General features: G+C 37.5%; 1 long non-coding RNA gene across 2 annotated transcripts; it reads right to left on the bottom strand.

Moving 5' to 3' along the window:
* Positions 1 to 366: 366 nt before the first annotated feature.
* On the bottom strand, positions 367 to 24,087 carry LOC134198997 (uncharacterized). 2 transcript variants are annotated; one of them, XR_009973311.1, is made up of 4 exons: positions 23,824 to 24,087; positions 21,393 to 21,548; positions 19,157 to 19,354; positions 367 to 1,389 (listed from the first exon to the last, which is right to left on the bottom strand). It is a non-coding gene; the product is annotated as an uncharacterized LOC134198997 (long non-coding RNA). The 2 variants fall into 2 exon arrangements; XR_009973310.1 differs by lacking the exon at positions 367 to 1,389 and adding an exon at positions 9,034 to 9,403.
* Positions 24,088 to 24,886: the final 799 nt, after the last annotated feature.

Genomic DNA, 24,886 nt, shown 5'->3' on the forward strand with positions numbered 1-24,886 from the left:
TAGCGGGTTGCGTACTATTTAGTGTAAATAGTAGTAGTGAATTTAGAAATTACATAGTTGGGCAATTTGTGTGGTCAGTTTTACGTAAATTAAATTTAAATTTCTTTGTTGAAAATTTATCCATGAAATCATAGCCTCAGATTTGTATGCAGGATAATAGAGGTTTTAGTGTAGTGAGACTCATGTTCTCATGCTTCATGAAAAACTAGAATATTGTTAACGTTTTTTTTGTAGGTACTAAAAGTGATATTCGGTACCATTAATCAATGGGAGCGGTTAATACGGGAAAGCTCCATTATGCAAACAATCTCTGCGGTTTTCAGTTTTATTTTGGTGTACGGAAAACTGATACATTAATAAACATAATTACAAAGTTTAAATTTTAATTCAAATTAAAACTTTTCAGCGCAAAATGTTACCGCAAAATTTTGGTATATCACAAACATATTTAACAATACATTTTATTCTCTCTGCACGACCCCTGTAAAAGGATTCGCTGAAATTGCGCCCAATTATATGCTGAAATAAATACAGGTTTATTTTGGACAGGCAACCGAACCTCCTATAAGGTATTGGCGCCTAGGGAGCATACGCGGTATGTGGGACTTGACGGTCTGCAGATGTCAGGAGCAGATCACGGGTCCGAGGATATTTTTAGAGCTCTACTCCACCAAACGACTCCACCTTGCACTCTCATACCCGATGTCCGATCTCCGCCTGGGGTCAGAATACGGTAAAAGTAGGGGGGCTTCCGCTATCAACACTACAATCAGACTTGCGGCGGTGAGGACGCCCGACCGACGAGTCGTTGAGACGATTGTCGACGCGAAACGACGCCGATCTCCGCGGTACAGTGGCCCGTCACGCTGCTCGAGCAATGCCGCTGGTGTTCCGGGATACTCCGCTGGGTCAGAACCAGCCTGTTGGGTCGGAACGCGATGCACTGCCGACCGGGTTGCTTTTCCACAGTATGTTCGGCGACAACAGCTACGCGGGTCGTAGTAGCCGATGAGTCGTCCCATCCTGCTGGTTCCAGCGCGTTAGAGTGGACGGTAGCGTGCGACGCAGCCTCGACCCCCTCAGGTCTCCCCGTGACTATCACTGGGAGGAGACGGCTTCCTCATAGGGGCCGAAGCTGGACGAACACTCTTTCCCAACCAACGGCTCGGCGTTGATGGCACGGCGCCGAGAGTTAAGAAGAGCACTCCTTCTCCCGCTCCGCCGCCTCCATTTGCGAAATGATGGAATCGCAGAATCCGAATATCGGCGTCAGGCGGCGAGACCATGCCTAGATCACGCCACGCCGAGATTGAAGCTTCCGCGCTCGAATTTCCCCCGCGCCGGGATGCGACTCCCTTCTGGAGTGGAGATCGCACTACCACGCGTAATCTGCGGCGAGAAAGAAATACAGCTGTCTTATCTTTATTAAATAAAGACCTATTTACATTGCCTATCTCAAAGTCTGTTCTAGTTTACGGTGCTAGATCCGAAGATTCAGTTCAGTTCGATCCGCTCTTCTGAATCGTTCTTGTAAATCCAACGTCAATTTACCTATTTATTTGTTCTTTATTGTACACAGGCAAAACACATCATAAAAGGAGAGCGACGAGTTTAACTTAAACATGGCTTGTGCAAGTTAAAAATTATTTTTCTATTGACTAGTACTATAATGTGTAGTAATTTTTATTTCCTGTTACCTCGGGTTCCCAAGTATCCGCTGTTTCTCTTTTACTCCATCCAGAAGAGGGTGGTTCAGATTTCGATTTTCGACGGTTTATACTTGGGCTCTGTACTAGGGTGACGACTCTGTTGAGCGCCTTGTGGTGCAGGGCATGATAGAGGGTACAAGATTGCGCGACAGATCACCGTTGCGATGGATCGACCAAATAAAGACAGCTCTAAATGGTCCCGTCAACGAGTGTACAAGAAAGGCCGCGGTACGCGAGGAATGGCAACGTCTTGTGAAGCGCAACACCACCCGAAATCATGACCACGACCATTCTGCCAAGAGTGCAAACGACTAAGAAGAAGAATTAGTTTTAAAAAACATAGTAAGAGTACGTTCAAGACTAAATGTAACGAGCTCTAAATACCTTTCTGCTATTTCTGTACACAATGTATCTCATTTTAAATTTATTTACAATGAAAAGAGACTGTACTTTCCAAAGCATTTTTTAATGTATACCGTAACCCAAGCTTTGAGTTTTCTAAATTTGGGCCGACGACCTTTTGAATAGTGAAGTGTATTTTATCGTTACGTTATAGCGTTAAGGCAAAGGTAAGTTATGCTAAGAAGTGGTAAACGAAGATTGACATTCATGACAAATTTGCCATTTCATCGTGGACAATTAGTATGAACGTCAAAAAAGGTTCGATCGATTTTTTTGTTACTTTTTATGCAGTGACTGCACTTCGAACTCAAGACCTTTTTTGGGGTTATTGGTTTTTGGAGCCCATAAATATCATAATAGACAAATGTTATCGTAAACCTTCGCTGAAATGACGCTAATCTGATAATTTCGGCCATTAAACCACATGCTGTATGGCGTTAAATTTTTTGTACTTTTAATATAATTATAATGGTTATAGTCGCACAAAGACTCTCAGACACCACGCTTTTTAAATATGCTATATACTTAGTCTTGCCATAAATACTGAGACAAAGGAAAAAAAAATCTATTGCAAATAACATTTATTACTTTTACCGTGTGTTAGTTTAATACATAAATATAAAACAATTTAAAATATAAAGTATAGAAAGCTTATCGTACGGATTGTTTTAGAGACTCCAAATTATCATGGCGTTTAGAGCAAGCCGTACTCTCTAAAACTGACCATAAATCATAATAGACCGACCTTTTTGACCTGGCGCCGAGTCTTGCTCGAAGGACCATTCTTGATTATTGAACATGGTGTTGTTAAGGGGCTTCACTACCTTCTCAAGAATGGTATCTTGATACACTTGTGCCGATGTTTTGATACCTTTTTCACAAAAGTATGGCTCAGTCACTCCTTCATAGCTAATACCCCACCAAACCATCACTGAAGTCGGATAGTGCCCACGTTGCACTCTGTCGACTAATTGGGAAGCTTCCTTAGAGCTTTGAGCATAAATACGGTCTTTTTGTTTGTTAAAATGTTGCTCAATTGTAAAAAAATTCTCATCCGTAAACAAAAAATTTCTATGACCTCCCTTTGCGTACCGCTTCAGTAGTTGTTTCGATTTTACCACCCTATTCTCTTTTAAATTATCAGTTAAGAAATGACCAGTACGTCTCTTATAGGCTGCAAGTCCTAAGTCATCTTTTAAAATCTTCATCTCCTGAGATAAAATCTTTTGCTTTCGGACAGGATTTCTTCGAATTCTTTCCCTTACTGCTTTGACCACCTTTTTCGTACGAACACTACGTGGACGGCCAGATCTTTTACTGTCGCAAACAGAGGAGATCTCATTGCACCTATTAATAGCCCGGTACACAAACATTTTACTAATAGCAAGCGTATGGAGAGTTTTAAAAATTGCATTTGGCTCCATACCTACTTTGTGTAATGCAATCACAGCTATTCGGTTCTCTTTATCACCCCACTCCATTTTAATATCGTAAAATATTGTACAATGTATTGACGCCAAAATGAGAAAACTCAATGAGCAATCATATAAAAATGACAGATTCCAAATTCAAGTGTAATATTTTGTTTATTTTTAATTGTAACAGTATTATTATATAGTTATCATGAGCTTATTCAATGTTTACCACAACAACAATTACGTAATTTAACAAGCCAGATATTATTTTACGATTGAGTAGTTTATTGTGAAATTATTAAACGAATACTTCATAAAAACAGAAATAACGTCCAAATGACAAATTAATTATTTTGAGATAATTATAATTGTAGATCTGAGGCTGTTACGTATTTGCGCACATCAATCCGTTATCATCAGTTTCATTCAGGATATCTTTTTCTATATTTAAAAAGTCTATGTATTTTATATGCTTGTTATAGACTCAGAAATGGCTGTACTGATTATGATAACATTTTGAGAAAAATTACCTAGTGAGTGATCCTGTGGCGATGAAGTTTAGTTGCGATTCGATCAAAATCAAATCATAAATCGGCCAGCAAAGCTAGCCGGGACTGACTAGTTTTCAATAAAAGTAATACTTTTAAACGAAATTAAAATCTTGTTAGAACGACAAATCAAGTATAGATTACGACTTCGGATATTTTGTTATAAATTGAATTCAAAACTTTTGACTATTTATTAATCACTTTCAAGAAATGTACAATCGTTTCGGGAAATTACGTGACATTCGGGCATTTTCGTACATAATTTTTTTACAATTCGCTATTTAGAGCTACGAGTTCTTCTTTCAACTATAAAGCATGCCATACTATAAAGTAAGCAAGAGGGAATAGGTCAACCGAAGAAGAAGAGTGAGTCATGGATGAAGAGTGTGAATGACGATAATAAGAGAGAGAGAGAGGAGTGAGCGTTGAGCTTACCGCTGATAGAAGAAAACGGAAGAGAAAAATTAGCTGTGCCGACCACACGATAAGGTGAAGAAAAAGAAGAAGAGACTATAAAGTAATCTAAGGTTTTCAAACTACTAATGAATTGTAAATACTAATGTATTTAACCAATAAAGCGAAAAGAAGTTGTTAATTAAAAAAATCATGTTTTTTTTTAAATTACTAGAAATATTGCTAAACTTCTACCCGGTATTTAAAAACCAACCCGTATGTAATAATAATATTGATTCAATCTCTTAATTTACGCATTTATATAATTTAACAAATATATAATTCGGTGTACATTAAAATGCCATGCTTAGTGATCATTTTGATTACACGCCCGTGAAAAACGATCTTAAAACTACAAAAAGCCATTACCGTCTACGAACAAAATGTAATGTAAGTTCACCATATAACTTCATTTATTAGTGCCCATGGTATAATTGCGATGACATTAGCTTATTAAACCGAAATCGAGGTCAATGACTGATCGTCTTCTCGCGTGTCAACTGAATGATTATATAATTAGGTAATTGCATGAAGGTATATTTACTGAGCTTTACTTTATATTTATATTCAGGTAAAGAAGATAGTCCAAGACGTTTGAATGAACTACATAGAAATAACAGAGAGAAAGCTTTGAAACAATAATGAAAAAGTACTACTATTGACAGCTCTTTTACTACATTGAGGTATCTTTTTCAGGCAATCTTGTGCGTAAGGGGTTTATTACACACAAAAAGAATGTGGGTTTTTGATCGCGAAAAATCTAAAATGGCTACTGATAATGTACAAAAAAAATATTCAAACAAAATCAAAACCTTGGTTAGACCACAAATTTAGATACAGTACATAATACTAACCGTAATCGGAATACTGGTGTATTGTATTGCGTGATGAAAGATAATACTGATAGCAGTTAGTTAGGCATTAGTAAATACACTTTGACTATATTATTACAATTCAACACTTGTTCAATGTTAGGATTAGAGAAGGTCAAGTGTTCAAATTTGAAGAGCGTAGTCAGTTACATTTCTCTGACAATGGGAACTCCAGCCGCGTTCCAATTCACAAATTACATCAAATAACTGCGGTTGATTGACTTTTGACAAAATTAATTTTCCACTGGATAAGCCGGCTGCCAAAACTGTCAGCTCTCCTTTAGCCCTCCTTATTAATTACGGTGGGGAATTAACTGATTATACTTTGATGGTAACAATTATTTGGTTCAGATGTAAGCGGCTCCGAGTTTATGTAAATTGACGTAGCGTTGATTAAGGTCCGAAACCTCTAGTTTAAACGCTGTATGTTCAGTTAATTAGGATTGTGGATATGATAGTTTCTGCCTCTGACGTCGGTTTGTAGCTCAGCGAGGATTTTATTAGATCCCACTAAGCATAGTTTCATTATCGGGTATTGGTTTTAGGTGATTTTGAGGTCAGCTCGAGGTTTCGTCATCATTTCTCTCAATTTAGCCTAGTCTTCGACTTTTCTTATCCATTCCTTGTCACCCACCCTTCGCCAAACTAGTTTTACCCGAGATTAATTGGTTACTGCCTTCAGCTTTCAGAAGTGTTGCAGTAATGTATATAATGCCTAGCCCACTCTTTAAGCCGTAAGGCATGGCTGGTTTGCGGCCAAATGCACAAACGCGGCAGACGACTGACTGACTTCCACGGTGAAGGAATGACATCGTGTAATAAAAATCAAACCTGAATTTTTTTTTTTTTGCGTAATTACTGGTGGTAGGACCTCTTGTGAGTCCGCACGGGCAGGTACCACCATTCCGCCTATTTCTGCCGTTAAACAGTAATGCGTTTCGGTTTGAAGGGTGGGGTGGCCATTGTAACTATACTGAAACCTTAAAACTTATATCTCAAGGTGGGTGGCGCATTTACGTTGTAGATGTCTATGGGCTCCAGTAACCACTTAACACCAGGTGGGCCGTGATGACATGAACGAATGCTTAATCACATTAATCAGTACATAATCCTGTAATATTTCGGTTCGTTTCCTTTGATATTTAATTCACGGCTGCTCTGCGAAAAATTTAGACGAAAATTTATTCATGAAAAAAAAGTTATTATACATTTTAGATAATGATTAATTTTAATATTTTTTTTCCGCCATAACTACGATTCCTGTGCACCGATGTGAAATGACAAAAGCCTCATAGAACACAATATTTAAATCCGCTTCATTTACAGTATCGAGTAAAAACTGCGAACAGATTGACCGTAATGCCGTTTCAAAAGTTATCGTTTCGCAATGTCGGTTCTGTGTACCGGTTTTGCGAAACCGCAGTTGAATCGGAAAAAGCGATTGACAATTTGCCAGCTCTCGGACGAATGTACACGAATACAGTGTAGCTATCATGGAATGGAATAAAAACCGGCACATACCTAAATATTGCAAACGCTATTTAAGTTCCAGTCAGCACCATTAGGGCTGTTGCTTGTCATTCTACCGAATATAACACTCACTGTTTTTATTTGATAACAGTTGCCCGAGCGCCACAGAAGAAAACCTAACAGCTCAAGGGCATCTACTTTTAACTTTTATATCATCTTTTTTAACTTTTGTAGCAGTAGAAGCAATGATTATTATTTAAAACGCAGTTATTCGGAAGAGCATCTGTGTTTTAATCAAAGCGAAAACGGATAAGTAGATACTTTCAACGAGCAGTTAAAGATTATCGTTAATGCAATGCCACGTTTGCCATTCGACCTAATTGCCAATTAACGCCGTAGACCGATTCGATTTTTAGTTCCCCTTTAGCCTTTCGATGTCCACCCGTTAAAGTCTTACTGACAGAGTTCAAACTATTTACTTTTTTTGTAATGCCACGAAGCAAAAAATACATTTCTTGCTCTATCTACACTAAGTTTCCGTGAATTGAATTTGCTAAAACTAATACGCATTTTCCTGTACCCTTACAGTTTAGATCAATACGTAAGTCTTTTGTATTGATTGCTATTGAATTGGGTTTTTTAACTCTAATTTTAACCTCTATAGTTTAATCCCCATAAAGGGGGTAATGTGTTTGCTGTTCACCGTCATAAAGTATATTATGTCCCTACACAAATAGTACCACTATGGCATTCGTTGTTACCTTTTTTGTTGTTATTGTTATTATTATTATGTGTATTAAACACTGCCACGCCTGGGAAGACGGCAGGACACACTCCGGCGAGGTGGGCAACAATCGGCCGGATTATTATTATTATGTTATTTCTGTTGTAAAGCAGCTATGTGTCTGAGCTCGAAAGAACGAAGCAGTCGAAATAGATTAAAATTGGGACTTCGATTTCATGTCTCAGGGTGTGTAACGCATACACGTTGTGGCGTCTATTATATTGGCACCGATAAAAATTTGACACCGTGTCCATTGAAAGTTGTGAAAAATTTAAAGAGATTAATTCGAAGTCTTGGTGTCACTAGATATCGGAGGATCCCATTCATAACATCAGTACATGCGATTGTGCCACTATTCGTGTGTGCTCACGTCATGCCGTCCAAATATTGTAGGTGTAACTCAGGTGGAGAAGTAAAATTAGATAAGGTAAACGGGCGAAAACGAATGGAGAGATTGAGGAAGCTGTAGCAGAAGAAGAAGAAGTAGGTGTGGCTCGAGATCTTTTATGATAATATCTATACTAATATTATAAAGAGGAAAGATTTGTTTGTTTGTTTGTTTCGAATAGGCTCCGAAACTACTGGACCGATTTGAAAAATTCTTTTTCCATTAGAAGCCGACATTGTCCCTGATGAACATAGGCTACTTTTTTAAAATTTTTTTTTTTTTTTTTGGTTTCATGTGTGTTTTAATGTTTCCGAAGCGGAGCGAGGGCGGGTCGCTAGTATATAATAGTTAGCAATCCGTGAATTTATAATTTAAAGGCCATTATATTTATGCATTAACAGTACATAGATTACAAACAATAGTTAGTTTCGGTTTGAATGAGCCAATCGGTCTACCATAAAAACTATGACTTAGAACTCAAGGTGGATGGCGGCATCAACGTGGTCTTTGTCTATAGGCTCCGGTGACTGCTTAGCACCAGGTGGGCCGTGAGCTTTTTTATTTTTATTTTGGTGGTGGTGGTGGAGCCCGTAGACAACTACAACGTAAATGCCGTCACTTGCCTTGAGACAAGAGTTCTAAAGGTCTCAGTTCTACCAATACAACGGCTGCCCCACTCTTAAAACCGAAACGTATTACTGCTTCATGGCAGAAATAGACAGGGCGGTGGAATCAACTAAGATGTCCTACAACCATTAATTGGAGGTGCAGCGCCGTGTCCTTGTCGCAAAGATAGGACCAGACTTGTCGCTGCCTGGCGTCGTGGCGTCGATGCTTGGCGGCGACGAGTCTTGGAAGGCTATGCTCGACTTCTGCGAGTGCACCATCTCGCAGAAGGAGGCGGCGGGGCGAGTGAGGCAAAGCTCTCCTCACTACGCAGAAACCCGCCGCCGCCGAGCAGGGGGTCGGGACCGGGGTCCCGTCCGTAACCCAGCCCCCTAAGAGCTTCGGGCTCCACCCGCTTTGTGCGGGGAGGAGCTTAGGCGTGGGGCAGCGTGGTAGGTCGCGTTCCCCCGACCGCTCCGGGGGAAGGTGTAGCGCGGCGCTATCAATCGGGCTCTTGGCCCGTCGACCGAGGGAACCGGCGGTTATGTTACTGGCGGCCGCCGGTCCGGCGTCTGGGGGACGGCGGGATGGATGTAATGTGCTCTGCGTAAACCCTGTCCCGCCGTCTCAATAACTCCGACTGGGTTCCCACCCGGTCCGGGGTAGGGCGCCGGCTGTGAGCGGCAAGAGTTTTTAGTGAGGTTCGACTCCCACATACCCCACCTGCCGTGCGGGTGGGGATCCGGCGATTCTCTCCTGTGGAAAAAAAAAAAACAACCATTAATTACGGAAATTAATAATTTTGCGGGTATAATTTTTATTGCACGATGATATTTCTTCACCGTGGAAGTCAATCGTGAACATTTGATAAGTATTCGTCGTGGCCTAAAGGATAAGACGTTCGGTGCATTCGTATGTAGCGATGCACTGATGTTCGAATCCCGCAGGCGGGTACCAATTTTTCCAATGAAATACGTACTCAACAAATGTTCACGATTGACTTCCACGGTGAAGGAATAATAACATCGTGTAATAAAAACCAAACACGAAAAATTATAATTTGCGTAATCACTGGTGGTAGGACCTCTTGGGAGTCCGCACGGGTAGGTACCACCACCCCGCCTATTTCCGCCGTGAAACAGTAATGCGTTTCAGTTCGAAGGGTGGGGTAGCCGTTGTAACTATACTGAGACCTTAGGACTTATATCTCGAGGTGGGAGGCGCATTTACGTTGTAGATGTCTATGGGCTCCAGTAACTTAACACCAGGTGGGCTGTGAGCTCGTCCATCCATCTAAGCAATAAATAAAAAAAATCATTATGTTATGTTTAAACCATTGCTTTCGGAGTCACAAGAAAAACTTCTGTGACGAATAAAACACCTATGTATTTAACAATTTACATACGCAAGACATAATCTTTTCTAGCCGTTCAGAATAGCGATGCGTATTCAGATCACGTATTTTTACATTTGGCTTTCCATATATAACATGGAAATGAATCCGCCCGTGGAAACTAGAGCTCAACGTTTCTGTTTTACTGTTTACTTTGCAATTTTTATTTGTACTGAACTGCTACATCAGTTTTCAATACCAAAGTTTCGATACTCGGAGTTTGCTAAATAACTTTTCTCTGCGCTCTTTTCTTTTTGATTTTATTTCGAAATGTAAAATAGTTGCTTTAGTAGCTTTTTATTAGAATCAAGGTATGTTTGTTATGTAAATAAACTCTGTGTTGGCATTTAAAATTTGTTTGATTTTTCATTTGAAGTAACTTGTAATTAAAGGGTTTTTCATTGAGAGTGCTCGAACTTAAAAATAAAATTAAAAAACCTGTTTAATGGTTATTGCCACAATTTTTATTTTATTTTAAAGGGTATTCAATGATATTATGTATGTTAAATAATTTTAGCCAAATGACAGCCGCGCCTCCGCTGTAGTTGATGCATCCTGGTGGACTAATTTTGTATGACATCTTCGCAATAATGGGATTCTATTTCACGCAGAGCCCGAGTTGTGTTGGCCTTCAGGGCGGCTATAGACTGTGGTTTGTCTACATAGACTAGAGATTTCACGTAGCCCCATAGAAAGTAGAGCGGTGTTAAATCACACGATCTCACGCGCCTTCGAATTTCTCATATCGGATGTGGTAATAAAAAATTATAAAAAATAATAATAATAATAAAAATAATCATGCTTCCCGTTTTGTGTGGCAAGTGGCGCGGTCATGTTGGAACCACATGCTTGTGAAATCCATACCATCTATCCGAGGCCAAATTAACTTTGTGTCGCCCGATATCGGTCGCCATTGATAGTGAGCGCGGCTTCTTGCGTATCTTCGAAGAAGTAAGGGCCGATGATTCCGGCGGACAAGCGTCTAGCGTTTCATGGTGAAATATCACGACTAAGTATGTGTTCGTGCGAAATTTGACAGCTTAACCAATATGGCCACTATGAGCTGTCAAAGTTCCCTAGCTTCCCTATTGAAAAACCCTATAGGTTCAGATTGACATTTTTGACATTTGATTGATTTTAATATTGTTGCTATATGTCGACATGGAAAATAATACCATTTGACTCCATACAGAGGAGGGCCGTTCGGATTGTCGATAATCCCATTCTCACGGATCGTTTGGAGCCTCTGGGTCTGCGGAGGGACTTCGGTTCCCTCTGCATTTTGTACCGTATGTTCCATGGGGAGTGCTCTGAGGAATTGTTCGAGATGATACCGGCATCTCGTTTTTACCATCGCACCGCCCGCCACCGGAGTAGAGTTCATCCATACTACCTGGAGCCACTGCGGTCATCCACAGTGCGTTTCCAGAGGTCTTTTTTGCCACGTACCATCCGGCTATGGAATGAGCTCCCCTCCACGGTGTTTCCCGAGCGCTATGACATGTCCTTCTTCAAACGAGGCTTGTGGAGAGTATTAAACGGTAGGCAGCGGCTTGGCTCTGCCCCTGGCATTGCTGAAGTCCATGGGCGACGGTAACCACTCACCATCAGGTGGGCCGTATGCTCGTCTGCCTACAAGGGCAATAAAAAAAAAAAAAAAAAAAAAATTATTTCTAAATATTGTGTTCTCTCAAAATAACTAAAATCGTCCACTGTTATCCTTAATTTGGAATATAGGAACAACGATGTTTCCAAAATCTAACGGACCTTTTAATATTTCAAAAGACATCGACAATAGTTGAAAATACAATTCAATAGAAAGATTTCAACAATAGAGATAGTATTTCCGATATGACGACCGCTCACGACGGTAGCGGATTTCATTATTCTCATAATAATATGTATTTCATACACATGAAGGGATCTTTTAGGTGGACACAGGTAAATATCAGCGTTACGGTGAACTAGGCAGTAAATCGACTCGCTTGGCCTCCAGTTCGGGACCCCAATAACGGCCTGTTCGTACAAAATGCGGCTTCAGAATGTACCAATTTACCCTTTCGCTAGCCTCAGGGAGGATCTTCGAGTAAAAGAGCCCGTTCAATCTCCAGTTTACCGGAATGGTACCGTTATTTTTTAAGCGAAATTCTCGGATGACGTCCACGTTTCTGCAGGTACTGTATCTCCGTGAACGTCATAAGATTTCATAAAGCGGTAACGTTTTATTATGAAAATGGCTGGCATTGAGCGAAATTTTCTTTGAAAATTTTTGCACGTGAAGTTAAAGGATTATACATGATAGTCGTATTGGCTGGCATTAACCGAAATTTTCTTTGAAAATTCTTGCAGGTGAGGCTAAGGGATCATGCATGATAATCGTATGTCCTGCTATTACGATCTCCACAATAGCTTGAGTTTTTAGAAGCTATTTTGGATGTTCTCCGTGTTCTTCGCTTGAAATAAGACGATTAAGATGATTCTTCTGTATTCCCGGTATTGTAGTGGCTCGTGAGTCCACGTTTGCGTATTATCATCGTATCAGAGAGTTCTTTACATTTTTGTCCCAAGTCAAGTGTTCTCGTTTGAAGGATGGAAGATAATTCGTATTTCCTTTGTAATAGAAACTCGGATTTTATTTCTAAAGGATGACGCCCGCGCTCAGTTCTGTGAGATACAGAAACCGTTGGACACCAGATTTAATTGTCTTTGGTTATTAATGAAAAATTTGGGTCTACTAATGAAAAATTGATCAAACCACGTTTTCGTTTAGCGTTAGAAATTGTTACTCACATGATTTCTTCAATAAACTGTTAAAATCAAATTAGTAGATCCAAGGATTATTTTAACATATTATATTGAAATATTCGGGCTGATCCAGGTTCGCTCGGGACTTTAACAAAAATGTTAGGTAATTTTTTTACACCTTGGGTTATATTATTGGAGTTTTAGTAAGGATTCCTAATTTTTGTTAAAAAATAATATAGCCTATGTCACTCGGGGATGGTGTAGCTTCCAAGCAGTGAAAGAATTTTTCAAATCGGTTCAGTAGCTTCGGAGCCTATTCAATACAAACAAACAAATCTTTGTTCTTTATAATATTAGTATAAAAGTATAGATACATTTAACGTGAAAAGGACGTTAGCCGAATAGCGCAATTTAATAGCATCACACGAAATCATTTTCGTAGAATTAATTTCGGGATTGCTTAGATATGAATGTGATGAGTTCGGAGCGTGGAACCCGCCGGCTGCTGCTAAAAGCCTGTCAGCGTCGTTTTACCTTTGTACACAAACATAGTACCTACATGGGTAAATAATCTAATAAATTTCTTATTAAACTTGTTCACTAAGAACTGGTGGTAAGACCTCTTGTGAGTCCGCGTGGCTAGGTACAACCGCCCTGCTTATTTCTGTCGTGAAGCAGTAATGCGTTTCGGTTTAAAGGGAGGGGCAGCCGTTGTAACTATACTTGAGAGCTTACAACTTATATCTCAAGGTGGGTGGCGCATTTACGCGGTAGATGTCTATGGGCTCCACCTATCCAAGCAATAAAAAAGAACCACCAGATGTTAAATGATTACGTGAAGGTTGATACATGACGACGGTGAATATTGCCATTCACAAATGAGATGTGAGTTTTCAATCGTATTGTATAATGGTATCCTTCCTTTACAACTTAATTATTCGATATTAGTATGATTGCCTCGTGGCAGAACTATTTAGGGAGGGTGTTAAAAATCACCCGTTCGAATTCATAATACGTCCTAAGACTAAAACTAAGGTAAGGCTAAACTGGAAATCCTACTTAAAAAACACTGCTCTTACTCGGAATAACTTTAAAAAAAAAATGCTATTAACTTTTTAAGACCTAGTTTTTACTAGCATTTTAACTTATATTCTGTATTTTACGCACGAATTTAAAGACTTATAAAATAAAATTTGTTGTTTCCGATTTTAGAACAAACAAAGCACAATAAGCGCGTATGGAAATAATAATAATAATAATAATAAAAACATATTTACAGCCATTGGCTGAACAAGAAATACGGATGAAATTGATGAAGATGTATTTTTCTTGAAAATTTTCCTTGTTTGGTTTCTCTTTTAGCTTTCTGAATACTTTTGATCAAGAAAGGTTTGATTTATATTCGAATAGATTCATTCCAGTTATGAGCTCATTCCTTAAAGAAGCTATGTGAAGAATTGAGATATTTTTGGAAACATTATATGCATTATTAATGCTTGCGGTTATGACAACGGATGATTTTTTTGTAACATTAGGTGTTAAAGTATGAAACTGCCGATTTGTACTGAAAAAATGAAATTTGTTTTTTTTCATTTAACATATTTATTTAATCAAAATATCTATCATTATTATCTATACATTGCTGCCATCTAATAGAAAGGTCATTAATGCCCTTGCGATAAAACTCTGGTGATCTAGATTCTACAAACTATGTGAAAGCAATTTGTACTGCCTCCGAGGAAGAAAACTTTTTATCACGTAGAAAATTGTCCAAATCACGAAAAAAATGCTACTCCACTGAAGCAAGGTCTAGCGAATACGGAGGGTGACGAATGGTATCTAATTGCAGTTCCTGTAGAGTTAAAACGGTTTCTGGTGCTGTAAGAGGTCTCGCGTTATAATGGAGCAATAATGGTGAAGATCGATTCATGAGTCGGGGCTGTTTTAATGCAAGTTTTGCTATCATTGTTCGGAGTTTAGCACAGTAGACATCTGTCGTTATTGCTTGACCAGATCGGAGAAAGCTATAACGAATAACACCATGCTGAGACCACCAAACAGTTACAATTACCTTTTTATTGGTAAGCTTTGCTTTAGGACATTATTGTGGCTGCTATATTAAACAGAAGGGATATTATATAAGAAACAAGCACAGTAGAAGTATTGAAAGCGGAAAACACAAAGCTATAGCACAAAAGCATAAGCAGGCGTTACGTTTTGCGGGTAGGCTCTAATTAATGTCAGGTCGGTGCACTGACGGCTATGCGCGGGCGATGACTTATCACCCTGACGTCACAACAAACCGGTTGTAGTGTGTCCGTTGCGGTCGGTAGTGTGCATTGACACGGCGGAAATTTATGTCGGAATTAAATGTTAATTTGTGGCGTATTGAAAAGTGTATCATTTGTGCATAAGTATATATGTTGGAGTAGCAACAAACCCGAAACATCAGAAGTCTAGACACATCAATAACAATCACTTTAAATATAAATAGTAAATAAAGAAATATTATTCCAGTTCACATTATAATTAATTAATTTGCCTATACGGAACAGCTAGAGAGCTTCTTCAGAGTTTGAATGAAAAGTAATGTTCAAAGTTCCAAAACATAAGCGTAGCAGTAAAAGTATTGGTGAAACATATAAATATTCACTTTTAGTTTAAATTCATTTTAGTGGTCTTAATATACTTAGTTACTGTGAGGTCCTTTTAGTGGTCTTAATATAGTTACTGTGTGGTCTTTTTGCGGTCTTTTTTATAATTTTTATCACTTAGATTTAAGAGCTCACGACTCGCATAGTGGTACCATCAGGTGATTTGACTCTTGTTAAACTAGGCCGCGATTTACAGCGGCTTGACTATGGCCGTGGCATTGTTGATGTTGATGAGCAACTAGCACTCACCATCAATATTTTCTGCCTTCGAAGAAAACGAAAAAGATTTCCTTATTAGTAAGTAAGACGATAAAAGTATTTTTTCTTAATTTTCTATTTGTACCTTGCATTTTACAAAACATCTTGCTGCGATGCTTCTTAGTCATCTTAACATTGATATTTAACCACATATATTATTCTATTATTCCAGACATTACGATAACAAACAAAATTTAGAATTTAGAATGATACTATAAATAATGAAAATTACTTTTACGGTTCAGTCTCACGATTTTCATTGAGCTTGGTCAAGGACGACAAAAATGTACGCAAAGTATTAGAAAAATCGGTAATGTTATAACAACAATAAAAATTGCGATATTAAACCTTAAAGTAGTTTTAATTTTATTTAAGACTCCCGACAACCGAAGAAAATACTATGATCTTTGTTACTTATATTAAATGAAATAAGTGAATGACACATACGCTTATCTCATAACACAATCTAGCATCGTAAATTAGGTAATAAATGTTGCAGGCAAGAGCGATGTAGAGTAACGAAGTTGCCTCTACGAGCAGCTAAAAAAATCGAGGAGAAAGACAGCAAAAAACTAACTTGTTTAGCCAGACTGTAATTGCGACGAGGGCTTACCAAGATAAGCTCGTTTTTTTTAATTTTCCTTTTAGAAATTACTTGAATTCCCCCGTTTAATGAATCACGATTGTGCCTCACATACCTACACACTCTTGGGTATGTTTTGTTTTATCTTAAAGAAGATTCCCACTTGCGAAATTTTTGGAGTCTGTTTAATTGGTTACGTCATTACGTTATTCCAATAAAATGACTTTTTGGCGGGAACGCGAGGAGTGAAGTTGTGTTATTTGTTTTAATTTGTCTATTTAGTGTTTCTTCAGGTTTAAATATGTGATAACGGTGGTTTATTAATTGTTTACTATATGTGAAAGTGCACAAATGTAGGAAAATGAAATAAAGCCGCTGAACGTAACTTCTCGGGATCCTCCAAAAAGTCCACCGAAAAAGTCTCAGTAGATGACCACCATTTTACTGAGATTATATTTCATCCCATATCATCTCATCTTATCTCATTTCATTTCATGCCATGTTTTATATTAATCAACTTCATTTCATTTCATAATATCATTTTTCTTACAAAAAGCTTTCGTTAAATTTATAGATAGATTGATAGACCAGGTCATAAAATATATTCCAATAAATGTACAAAATGTCTTAGGTAATCCGTACGTACAGCTTTATAATTATATAATAGTTGTGGGCTCAGTTCCAAATTCTATATATACAAAACGGTATTCTAAGAAGCTAAAAGAGCAGAATTTATGCCAAATAAAGTTAAAATTGTTGAAACCCCAATCAGCATTATCCGGTGGCTGTATAAATTTGATATGCCATTGTGAAAGTCAAAGCTGGCATGTTAGTGTTCCTGATTGAATGGGAGAACAATTTTCGTTCGCCAACTGTCCGAATACAGAGTGTTAAACAAAAAAGTTTTCAACTTCTGCGTTAATTGGTATAACTGAACACTGGAATTCGACGTTATCCGTTTGCCATTTTTGGTTCATCCATTTCGAATTTGATTTATTGTTTTAATGGATTTCCAGACGCGAACAACTCGCTTCTAAACTGACTAATGTTTTGAAAGTCTTATAGGAATTGAGTCATCTATTATGATGGAAAAGTATTCAAGGTTTTTACTAGTGGTAGGACCTCTTGTGGGTCCGCACGGGTAGGTTCGCCTGTTTTTCGTGCGGGCGTGCGTGCGTGCGTGCTAATAAATAATAAATGGTTTGATACATCGAAGGTCAAATAAGATTTTTTTACCTTTTTTTATATTTATTTTTATTGCCTAGATTGGTGAACGGATTTGATACTGGAGCTCACAGACATCTACAACTTAAATGCCACCCACCTTAAGATATAAGTTTTCAGGTCTCAGTAAAGTTACAACCGCTGCCCTACCCTTCAAACCGAAACGCATTACTGTTTCTTGGGCGGTGTTGCCTACCCGTGCGGACTCACAAGAGGTCCTACCACCAGTATGTACCCGTTAATATATTTTTTAGTTAAATTAAGCATAGGTCAATCTTATTTACGTTACTCGAATTCGATATAAAATTTTGTACAATTTAATTAAATTAAATTATAATTTAGGAAGGACGTGCAATGAACAACAGCAAAGTCAATTTGTATTCTTTTAGCGTGATTCGAAGAGAACGGCACGTTAAGCCGGGCTTTGAATTATTCAATATATGTACATTTGTATGTAAATACGTGACTGCAAACCCGAATTTTAGATACATAAGTCAAAGTTGGAAGACTGCGTGTAGTATTCCTAGTTTTGTCTAATTGCTTTAAATTTGTATAAAGACGATGATTGATTTCTATATAAAAGCCCGAGGGATGATATTATCGGTTCGGATAATGACAAGAAGCTCCTGGTAAAACTGGAAAGGCCTCCGGAACACACACACTCAAACATAAAAAAAACAAAAAGCTATTTGAAAGAAAGTATTTAAGTATATAATTGCTTTAGGTATGCGTTCTGTTTTGAAATATAGCATAACTGAGTCGCCTCTTTGTACTATTTTTTATCTTTTACATCAAAGTTTGAATTTGTTCTGGAATACGAGTAGCTAAAAAACATGATTATCGGATATGGTCGTAGGTTGAATCCCTTGTCATTGCGTTAGTAGTTGCAAGAAGCTAGCGGATTTTAAAACTATGCTCATGTTATAAGCAGAGAGATATCGTGATCTACTAAATCAGCTAATCGTTCATATTAATCATAAGAGCAATGAAAGAGCGTTGTTCACTACTCTATTATGTGAACGTTGGCTTCAAAGTCAATGATAAAGAAAAAATACAAAGTATCTTCCAACATCTATATATATAAAAATGACTTGCTGTTCGTTAGTCTCGCTAAAACCTGAGAACGGCTGGACCAATTTGGCTAATTTTGGTCTTGGATTATTTGTAGCCCAAAGAAGATTTAAAAGGTTTTTTCCTTTGATGTGTCCCCCGTCGGACGGCTTCCTTTTGTTTGTTTTAAGTTTATTTAATACAAAAGTTTAGGTCTTTTATTTATCGATTGAGGCACTACAAAGTCTGCCGGGTCAGCTAGTTACTTAATATTAAATTAATCGCGAATTAAATTTCTTACTGAACGGTGAATGCCCGCGTCTATGGCGCGTTGTGTCTTGTTCAGACTGTATACAATTCTTTTAAAATTTATAAAATATGTTCAGCCTCTGCTATCTTTCTCGATCGATTCTTTTAAAGTTCCAATTTAAAAACCATAATTAAATTCCGGCCACGTTTTAAAACTCTTACTTTTAGTTTAGCAAACTCAATTATGTCCAGAACAGACCAAACAAACAACTAATTTACATCTCATCTCGTTTTGTCTCATAATAAAAATGTCAATTACCTATTCAGTAAGTTTTAAATGGGCAAAGTTTTACTTGCGTTGCGAAGATGTCACGAACTCAGTGCGGTGTACTCGTTGCCAGGAGTAAAAAAAAAAAAAGTTTTGATGAGTTTCTTTAGCTCGTTGTGCTGGTACCTCGGAGTGTAACGAGGGAAACGTGGTCATGGTAATGTTAATAAATGTACTCGAAGAGAGGACTCGGCTGCTTCTAAGCGAGACTATGTTGCTGAACCTAAACAGATAAAAGCAATAGTTAATCCACCTCTAATAGTAGGACATTTTTTTTCTTTATTGCTTCGATGTGTGGCGAGCTCACAGCCCACCTGATGATAAGTGGTTACTGGAGCCCATAGGCATCTACAACGTAAATGCACCACCCACCTTGAGATATGAGTTCTAAGGTCTCAGTATAGTTACAACGGCTGCCCTACCTTTCAAACCGAAACGCATTAGTGCTTCATGGCAGAAATAGGCGGGGTGGTGGTACCTACCCGTGTGGACTCACAAGAGGTCCTACCACCAGTAATTACGCAAATTATAATTTTGCGGGTTTGATTTTTATTACACGATGTTATTCCTTCACCGTGGAAGTCTACCGTGAACATTTATTAAGTAAATATTTCATTTGAAAAATTGGTACCCGCCTGCGGGATTCGTACACCGGTGCATCGCTAGATACGAATTTACCGGACGCCTTATCCTTTAGGCCACGACGACTTCGAACTCGCATATCCATATCCATGTTCTATTACCTTTTTGTCTATCGTAAAGCAGTCGTCAGTTCTGGTTTGACGTAGCAGCTTTTACGGAAAACGATTCAAAGTTCAACCTCACACGTCGAGGTGATCATTTAATATCTGCAGTGAGCTTGTGTATGGTGCAATCAAGTAATAATTTATTTCGACACAAGCAAGAAGAGAAGACCGGCTTAAATTCACGGATTCTAATTGAGATTCCACGTTCAAATGCGTTTACTATTAGGAAAATCAACGGATAACAATGACCGTTAAGATATTTGCGGAGACTGCTTCAACTTTGCATTAAAAGGTCGCCTATTAAATATTTCCCCGCTAAAACTTCCCCAGAGAGCCCTTGTTGGCTTTTCGTAAATAAAAACGCAAATTGAACCTCAGCTAAATGCCAATTTTGATTTAGTTTCCAGATTGAGTTTACTATCACTTTCTAGACCTTTTGATTTGTTTATGATTTTACAATTTCGACAATTTATAATGTAAATCAATCTATACTAATATAATAAAGCTGAAGAGTTTGTTTGTTTGAACGCGCTAACCTCAGGAACTACTGGTCCGATTTGAAAAATTCTTTCAGTGTCTTACGACAATTATTTAAACTTCTTCGCCCACCCTGAGATTCGAAATTGAAGTCCTAATTTTTAAGAAATAATATATGTCTTTTCCCTTGAATGAAAATTAAGAAATATTGTTGCGGCAGATTGAAAGGTAAAAATAAATAATAATGATATAAATCGGTACGGGTTCAAAATTAAAACGACTTTCAATAATAACACAGATTCAAATTCAATTAATCGATTTGAATATTTATTAACTTAAACAAAGTTTTGTCTGGCAACTTATTTACCTTAAATGAGTGCGTATACTATATTCTGCTATATTATAAGGACGCATAGTTCAACATTCCAAACATATTTGCATAAATGGGCATTCAATTTGATTGTTCGATTGAGGCTTTCAATGTTCACTGTGCAGAGGTATGAGTTTGGATTGAATTGCGATAATTCAGAACTTAAATGAATTAAAATCACACATGAAATTGTTTAAATAATGAAAACACTGTTTCTTTGATTCCAATTACATTCATACTTGCAAGATGAAGATCGAATAATAAAAGATAAAGATCGCATAGTAAAAATATATGACGGTACTATGGATGGCTGAGCAGCAGCGTCATCATTCGTATTCTGTGACACTCAGTTTATTGCAATAAAAGTCAATAAAACCTTTTGAATAATACTTAATGTAACTTAATAAATAATTGTCACAATGATAGGGTAAACTGACAGTTTTGTTCTGACTGACCCGACCACGTACCGCTTTTTTTAAGCTCTGGCATTACGGTGGCGTCTGGCCTACATTTTTTGACATTAATCAAAACAACACCTTATCATTTAAATGACAATTAGAACAATGTCTTAATATTACTTAATTCGTTGCTCACGACATTTAGTTCGAAAATTAAAACCACGTCATAATAAAAAGTTAAACTAAAGAAGTATATCGTATTTTGTTTACCTCCTGGTCACGGTAAAAAGATGCCCAAGTAGAAACTAGTTATCGGTCAAGTCATCGGTCCTTGATACTTGTGCAAATTTCAATAATCTTGAAGTTGCAAATCTTCTTGCAAATGCAGATTGATAAGTCATCGATCGATAGGTCATGTTAATGATCCTGTTAAAAATGTTAGAAAATATGTAAAATACCGGAGAACTGTATTTGTGAAACTTAGCTCAGCTGTAAGTGTTGCTTGAAAGATTTAACAACCACTTTATAATAAAGTTAATATGGTTGATGATTGATTTTATGTCTTAGGGTGAGTAGGGGTGGTCACGGTGTGATGTTTTGGGGACTGTTGACTTAGCCGCTACTTTGGGACAGCGCAACAGCTGTCCTATTCTTCAAACAATGTATTACTTCTTCTCGGCAGAAATATGCAGTGTGGTACGAGCACAGAAGATACCCTACCACAAGTGATTACGGAAGACATTATTTTTTACTGATTTTATTTTTACTACAAGATGTAAATCCTTAATCGCGGAAGTCGTTCATGATCAGGTGTGAAATAAATATTTTATTAGAAAATTTGGTATCTGCCTTCGGGATTCAAACACTATCATCATATTTGCGTCGCTCACTACAACTTCACACTCTATAATACAACTGAAGTGGTTCTTATATGTATATCTAATAACTTCCGGTAGAACCTTCAAAGTATTGCGCAACTTTTTATTTTTTTAATTACGTTGAAACATTTTTTATCTTAAATTAAGTAACCGTTTCTGGACGAGACAAATAAACTCTTTGTTCAAAAAAATTTTAAGAATTTAGACCGCCTCCTTTATTTCATTTTCAAATGAATGGAAATTTAAATACAACACTTTTCTGAGTGTTGCTTTTGTCTGTCTTTAATCAAGACTAATGTTTACACGATGTTAGACTTTCTTATTTATCAAACGGAAATATTAAATAATGTTTTAAAACAATTTGCTCTGATCTCGATATATTATATGATAGGAAAATTTCAAACACCGTTAGCTTCACGTTAACTCTTACATCTTTCCTTAGGACCGTAGCTAGTTACTGAATTCTTAGTTAACAGCCCGTCATCGCATCTCCCTTACTACAAAAGAAATATTGAAGTGAAGAAGAAAAATTCCAGCTACATAATAGGAAATTAACTGCGTCTGTAGCTTGATGACTTTTTACTATAATATTAATATTACATAATTATAGCATCTCTTCAGTGAAATCTGTCTTGCTGTAATGGTGCGAAACATGAAAGAAAATTATAAAGATCTCCAATCGGCCAATTCAGGCGTACATCAACCACTGCTTGCAGCAAATAATTACCATTTTATGGCCCGAGAAAATCTCCAAAGAACGTCTGTGAGAGGCGTGTCGCGAAATCCTAATTGACAAGCAGATCATGCGTCAGAATTGGACATGGAGTGAGGAGAGAGCCCACACAGATCCCGAGGCAAGTGTTGGAGTGGACGCCTCCAGATGAAGCGTAAAGTAAGTCGTCTCAAGCAGACTTGGGAGCGCACTGTAACAGCGAAGATGAAGACAATCAGGCTAGCCCGGTCCGAATAAAGCGTGTAGCCCAATACTGATCGCGATGGCGAAATACTGTTAAATCCTTCTGCCTTACCTTGGGACCACCAGGTCTTAGGAACTTAAACAACAAAACAAAAACAATAGCATTTCTTAAGAAAATGTATCATCATATTTTACCAGATAAATTACTATGACTACCAGATGAACTAGTCTACCAAAATTAAAAAAACAAACTTTCGACAAAGCTCTCATACTTTTTATTGATGTTTCGAATTCTTTAAAGTTTACGATGAAAATGGCCAGGTCAATGAATCTTAAAAACCTTACTTCAATTGAGTAGGGGTTTGGTGTTTATCTCACACCTGAGACCCTATTGTCGTGAAGATGAAACCTCAAATCAAGCAAACTGTCATACTGTAAGATGCTGCTAGCTCATTCTGTGCGCAACGAAATCTTATTAAATAATTTTTCGTAAAATATTAGACGGTATTAAGCATACTCTCGTACTCAAATTTCAACGAATAACACTATGATCGTTGATGGCCGTGAAACTGTAAATACACAATTCGAAACATTGAAAAAACGTGATAATTGACCAAAAAAGTCTTTGCTTATTCATGAAGGGGTATTTAGAATTTGACGTGTCTGTTTTCGAAGTCCATAAATATGTATAAAGGCGGGAATGTCGTCCTTTAGATAAATTAAAAAAAAAATCTATATCATTGGAATAACGTATATACATGTATCCTTTGAATAAAAATGTCTGTAGACGCGAGATAAGCAAACTACGAAAATATTTGAAATTTGGTCGTTGCAAATGAAGGACACAGACTGCGGGAAGAAACGATAAGAAGCGGCAGTTCTGCGTTAAAGGAAGGATGCACAATACCTTTATGTAGTCCTTACTGCAGACTCGTACCACTTCGCGATGAGAAACACCAACGATTTCACTTATTTACGTATTTAACATAACAAAGACACGAAGCGCGCGCGCGGTTGTTCAGCCATATTTTTTCGTCTCGATGTCACCACACGATCTCGCTCGCACGCGTCCGTAGGTAAAGTGCCGGAGAGGGATGGGACAGGATTTGCAAAACCAAATTAAAATGTTGCTATTTTTCGAAACCTAAAACTAACTAAGTTTTAAACCAGCGCAACCAATGTCCTTTGCTTTACGTCAGAAATAGTTACTATCAATATAACTTATTAGCTTTTATAGGTGGATACATAAAATATCATATTGATATTATATAGGTATAATATCCAACCTCGATGTTCTACATTCGGCATTACAATAGGACGAATTTTGGTACAAAAACCCTTGCGGTCGATAGCCCTGCGTCAGCACCGTTATTTACTTTATTCCGCCCTTTCAGTATTTCTTGGATTTTTATGTCCTTCATCTTCTGTCTGTTTTGTTCCGTTCTCTTTAGGGATGATAAGGTGATTTAATTTAACCAAAACCAAAAAAATTTAATAAGGCAACATATTTCTCAAATAATTTGTCTTTTAAAAAGACTAATAATATAAGTAAGCCTTACTTTATTTTTCTACACGCTTTTATTAGTTTGGTATATTTGTTTGTAGGTAATAGAATCTTTAAACATAAAGAACCGATGACAATTTAATAGTTTTATAACCTCGCTTTAATATCCAGAGTAATATCAACAGAATAAAAAACCAATTTTAATAGCTAGTTCGATTTGCTATTTAAACGTGTTTTTTATAATAGTTTTTATATTATACTTACTTAGTTATAGGGCCTGACGTGCATCGAATGTGTTATTTTATTCGATTATGGACTTTCTTAGCCATTTAAAACTATAAGAACAAATAATAAAATAGTTAATTTCTCATTTACGCTCTTAGTTATTTTTAACTAGCGGCCCGCCCTCGCTTCGCTTCGGAAACATTAAATTTTATTATTGATAGCTGAGTCCTGCGATGTTACT

This window comes from Bombyx mori, chromosome 6, assembly GCF_030269925.1.
Source record: "Bombyx mori chromosome 6, ASM3026992v2".
Lineage (NCBI taxonomy): Eukaryota > Metazoa > Arthropoda > Insecta > Lepidoptera > Bombycidae > Bombyx > Bombyx mori.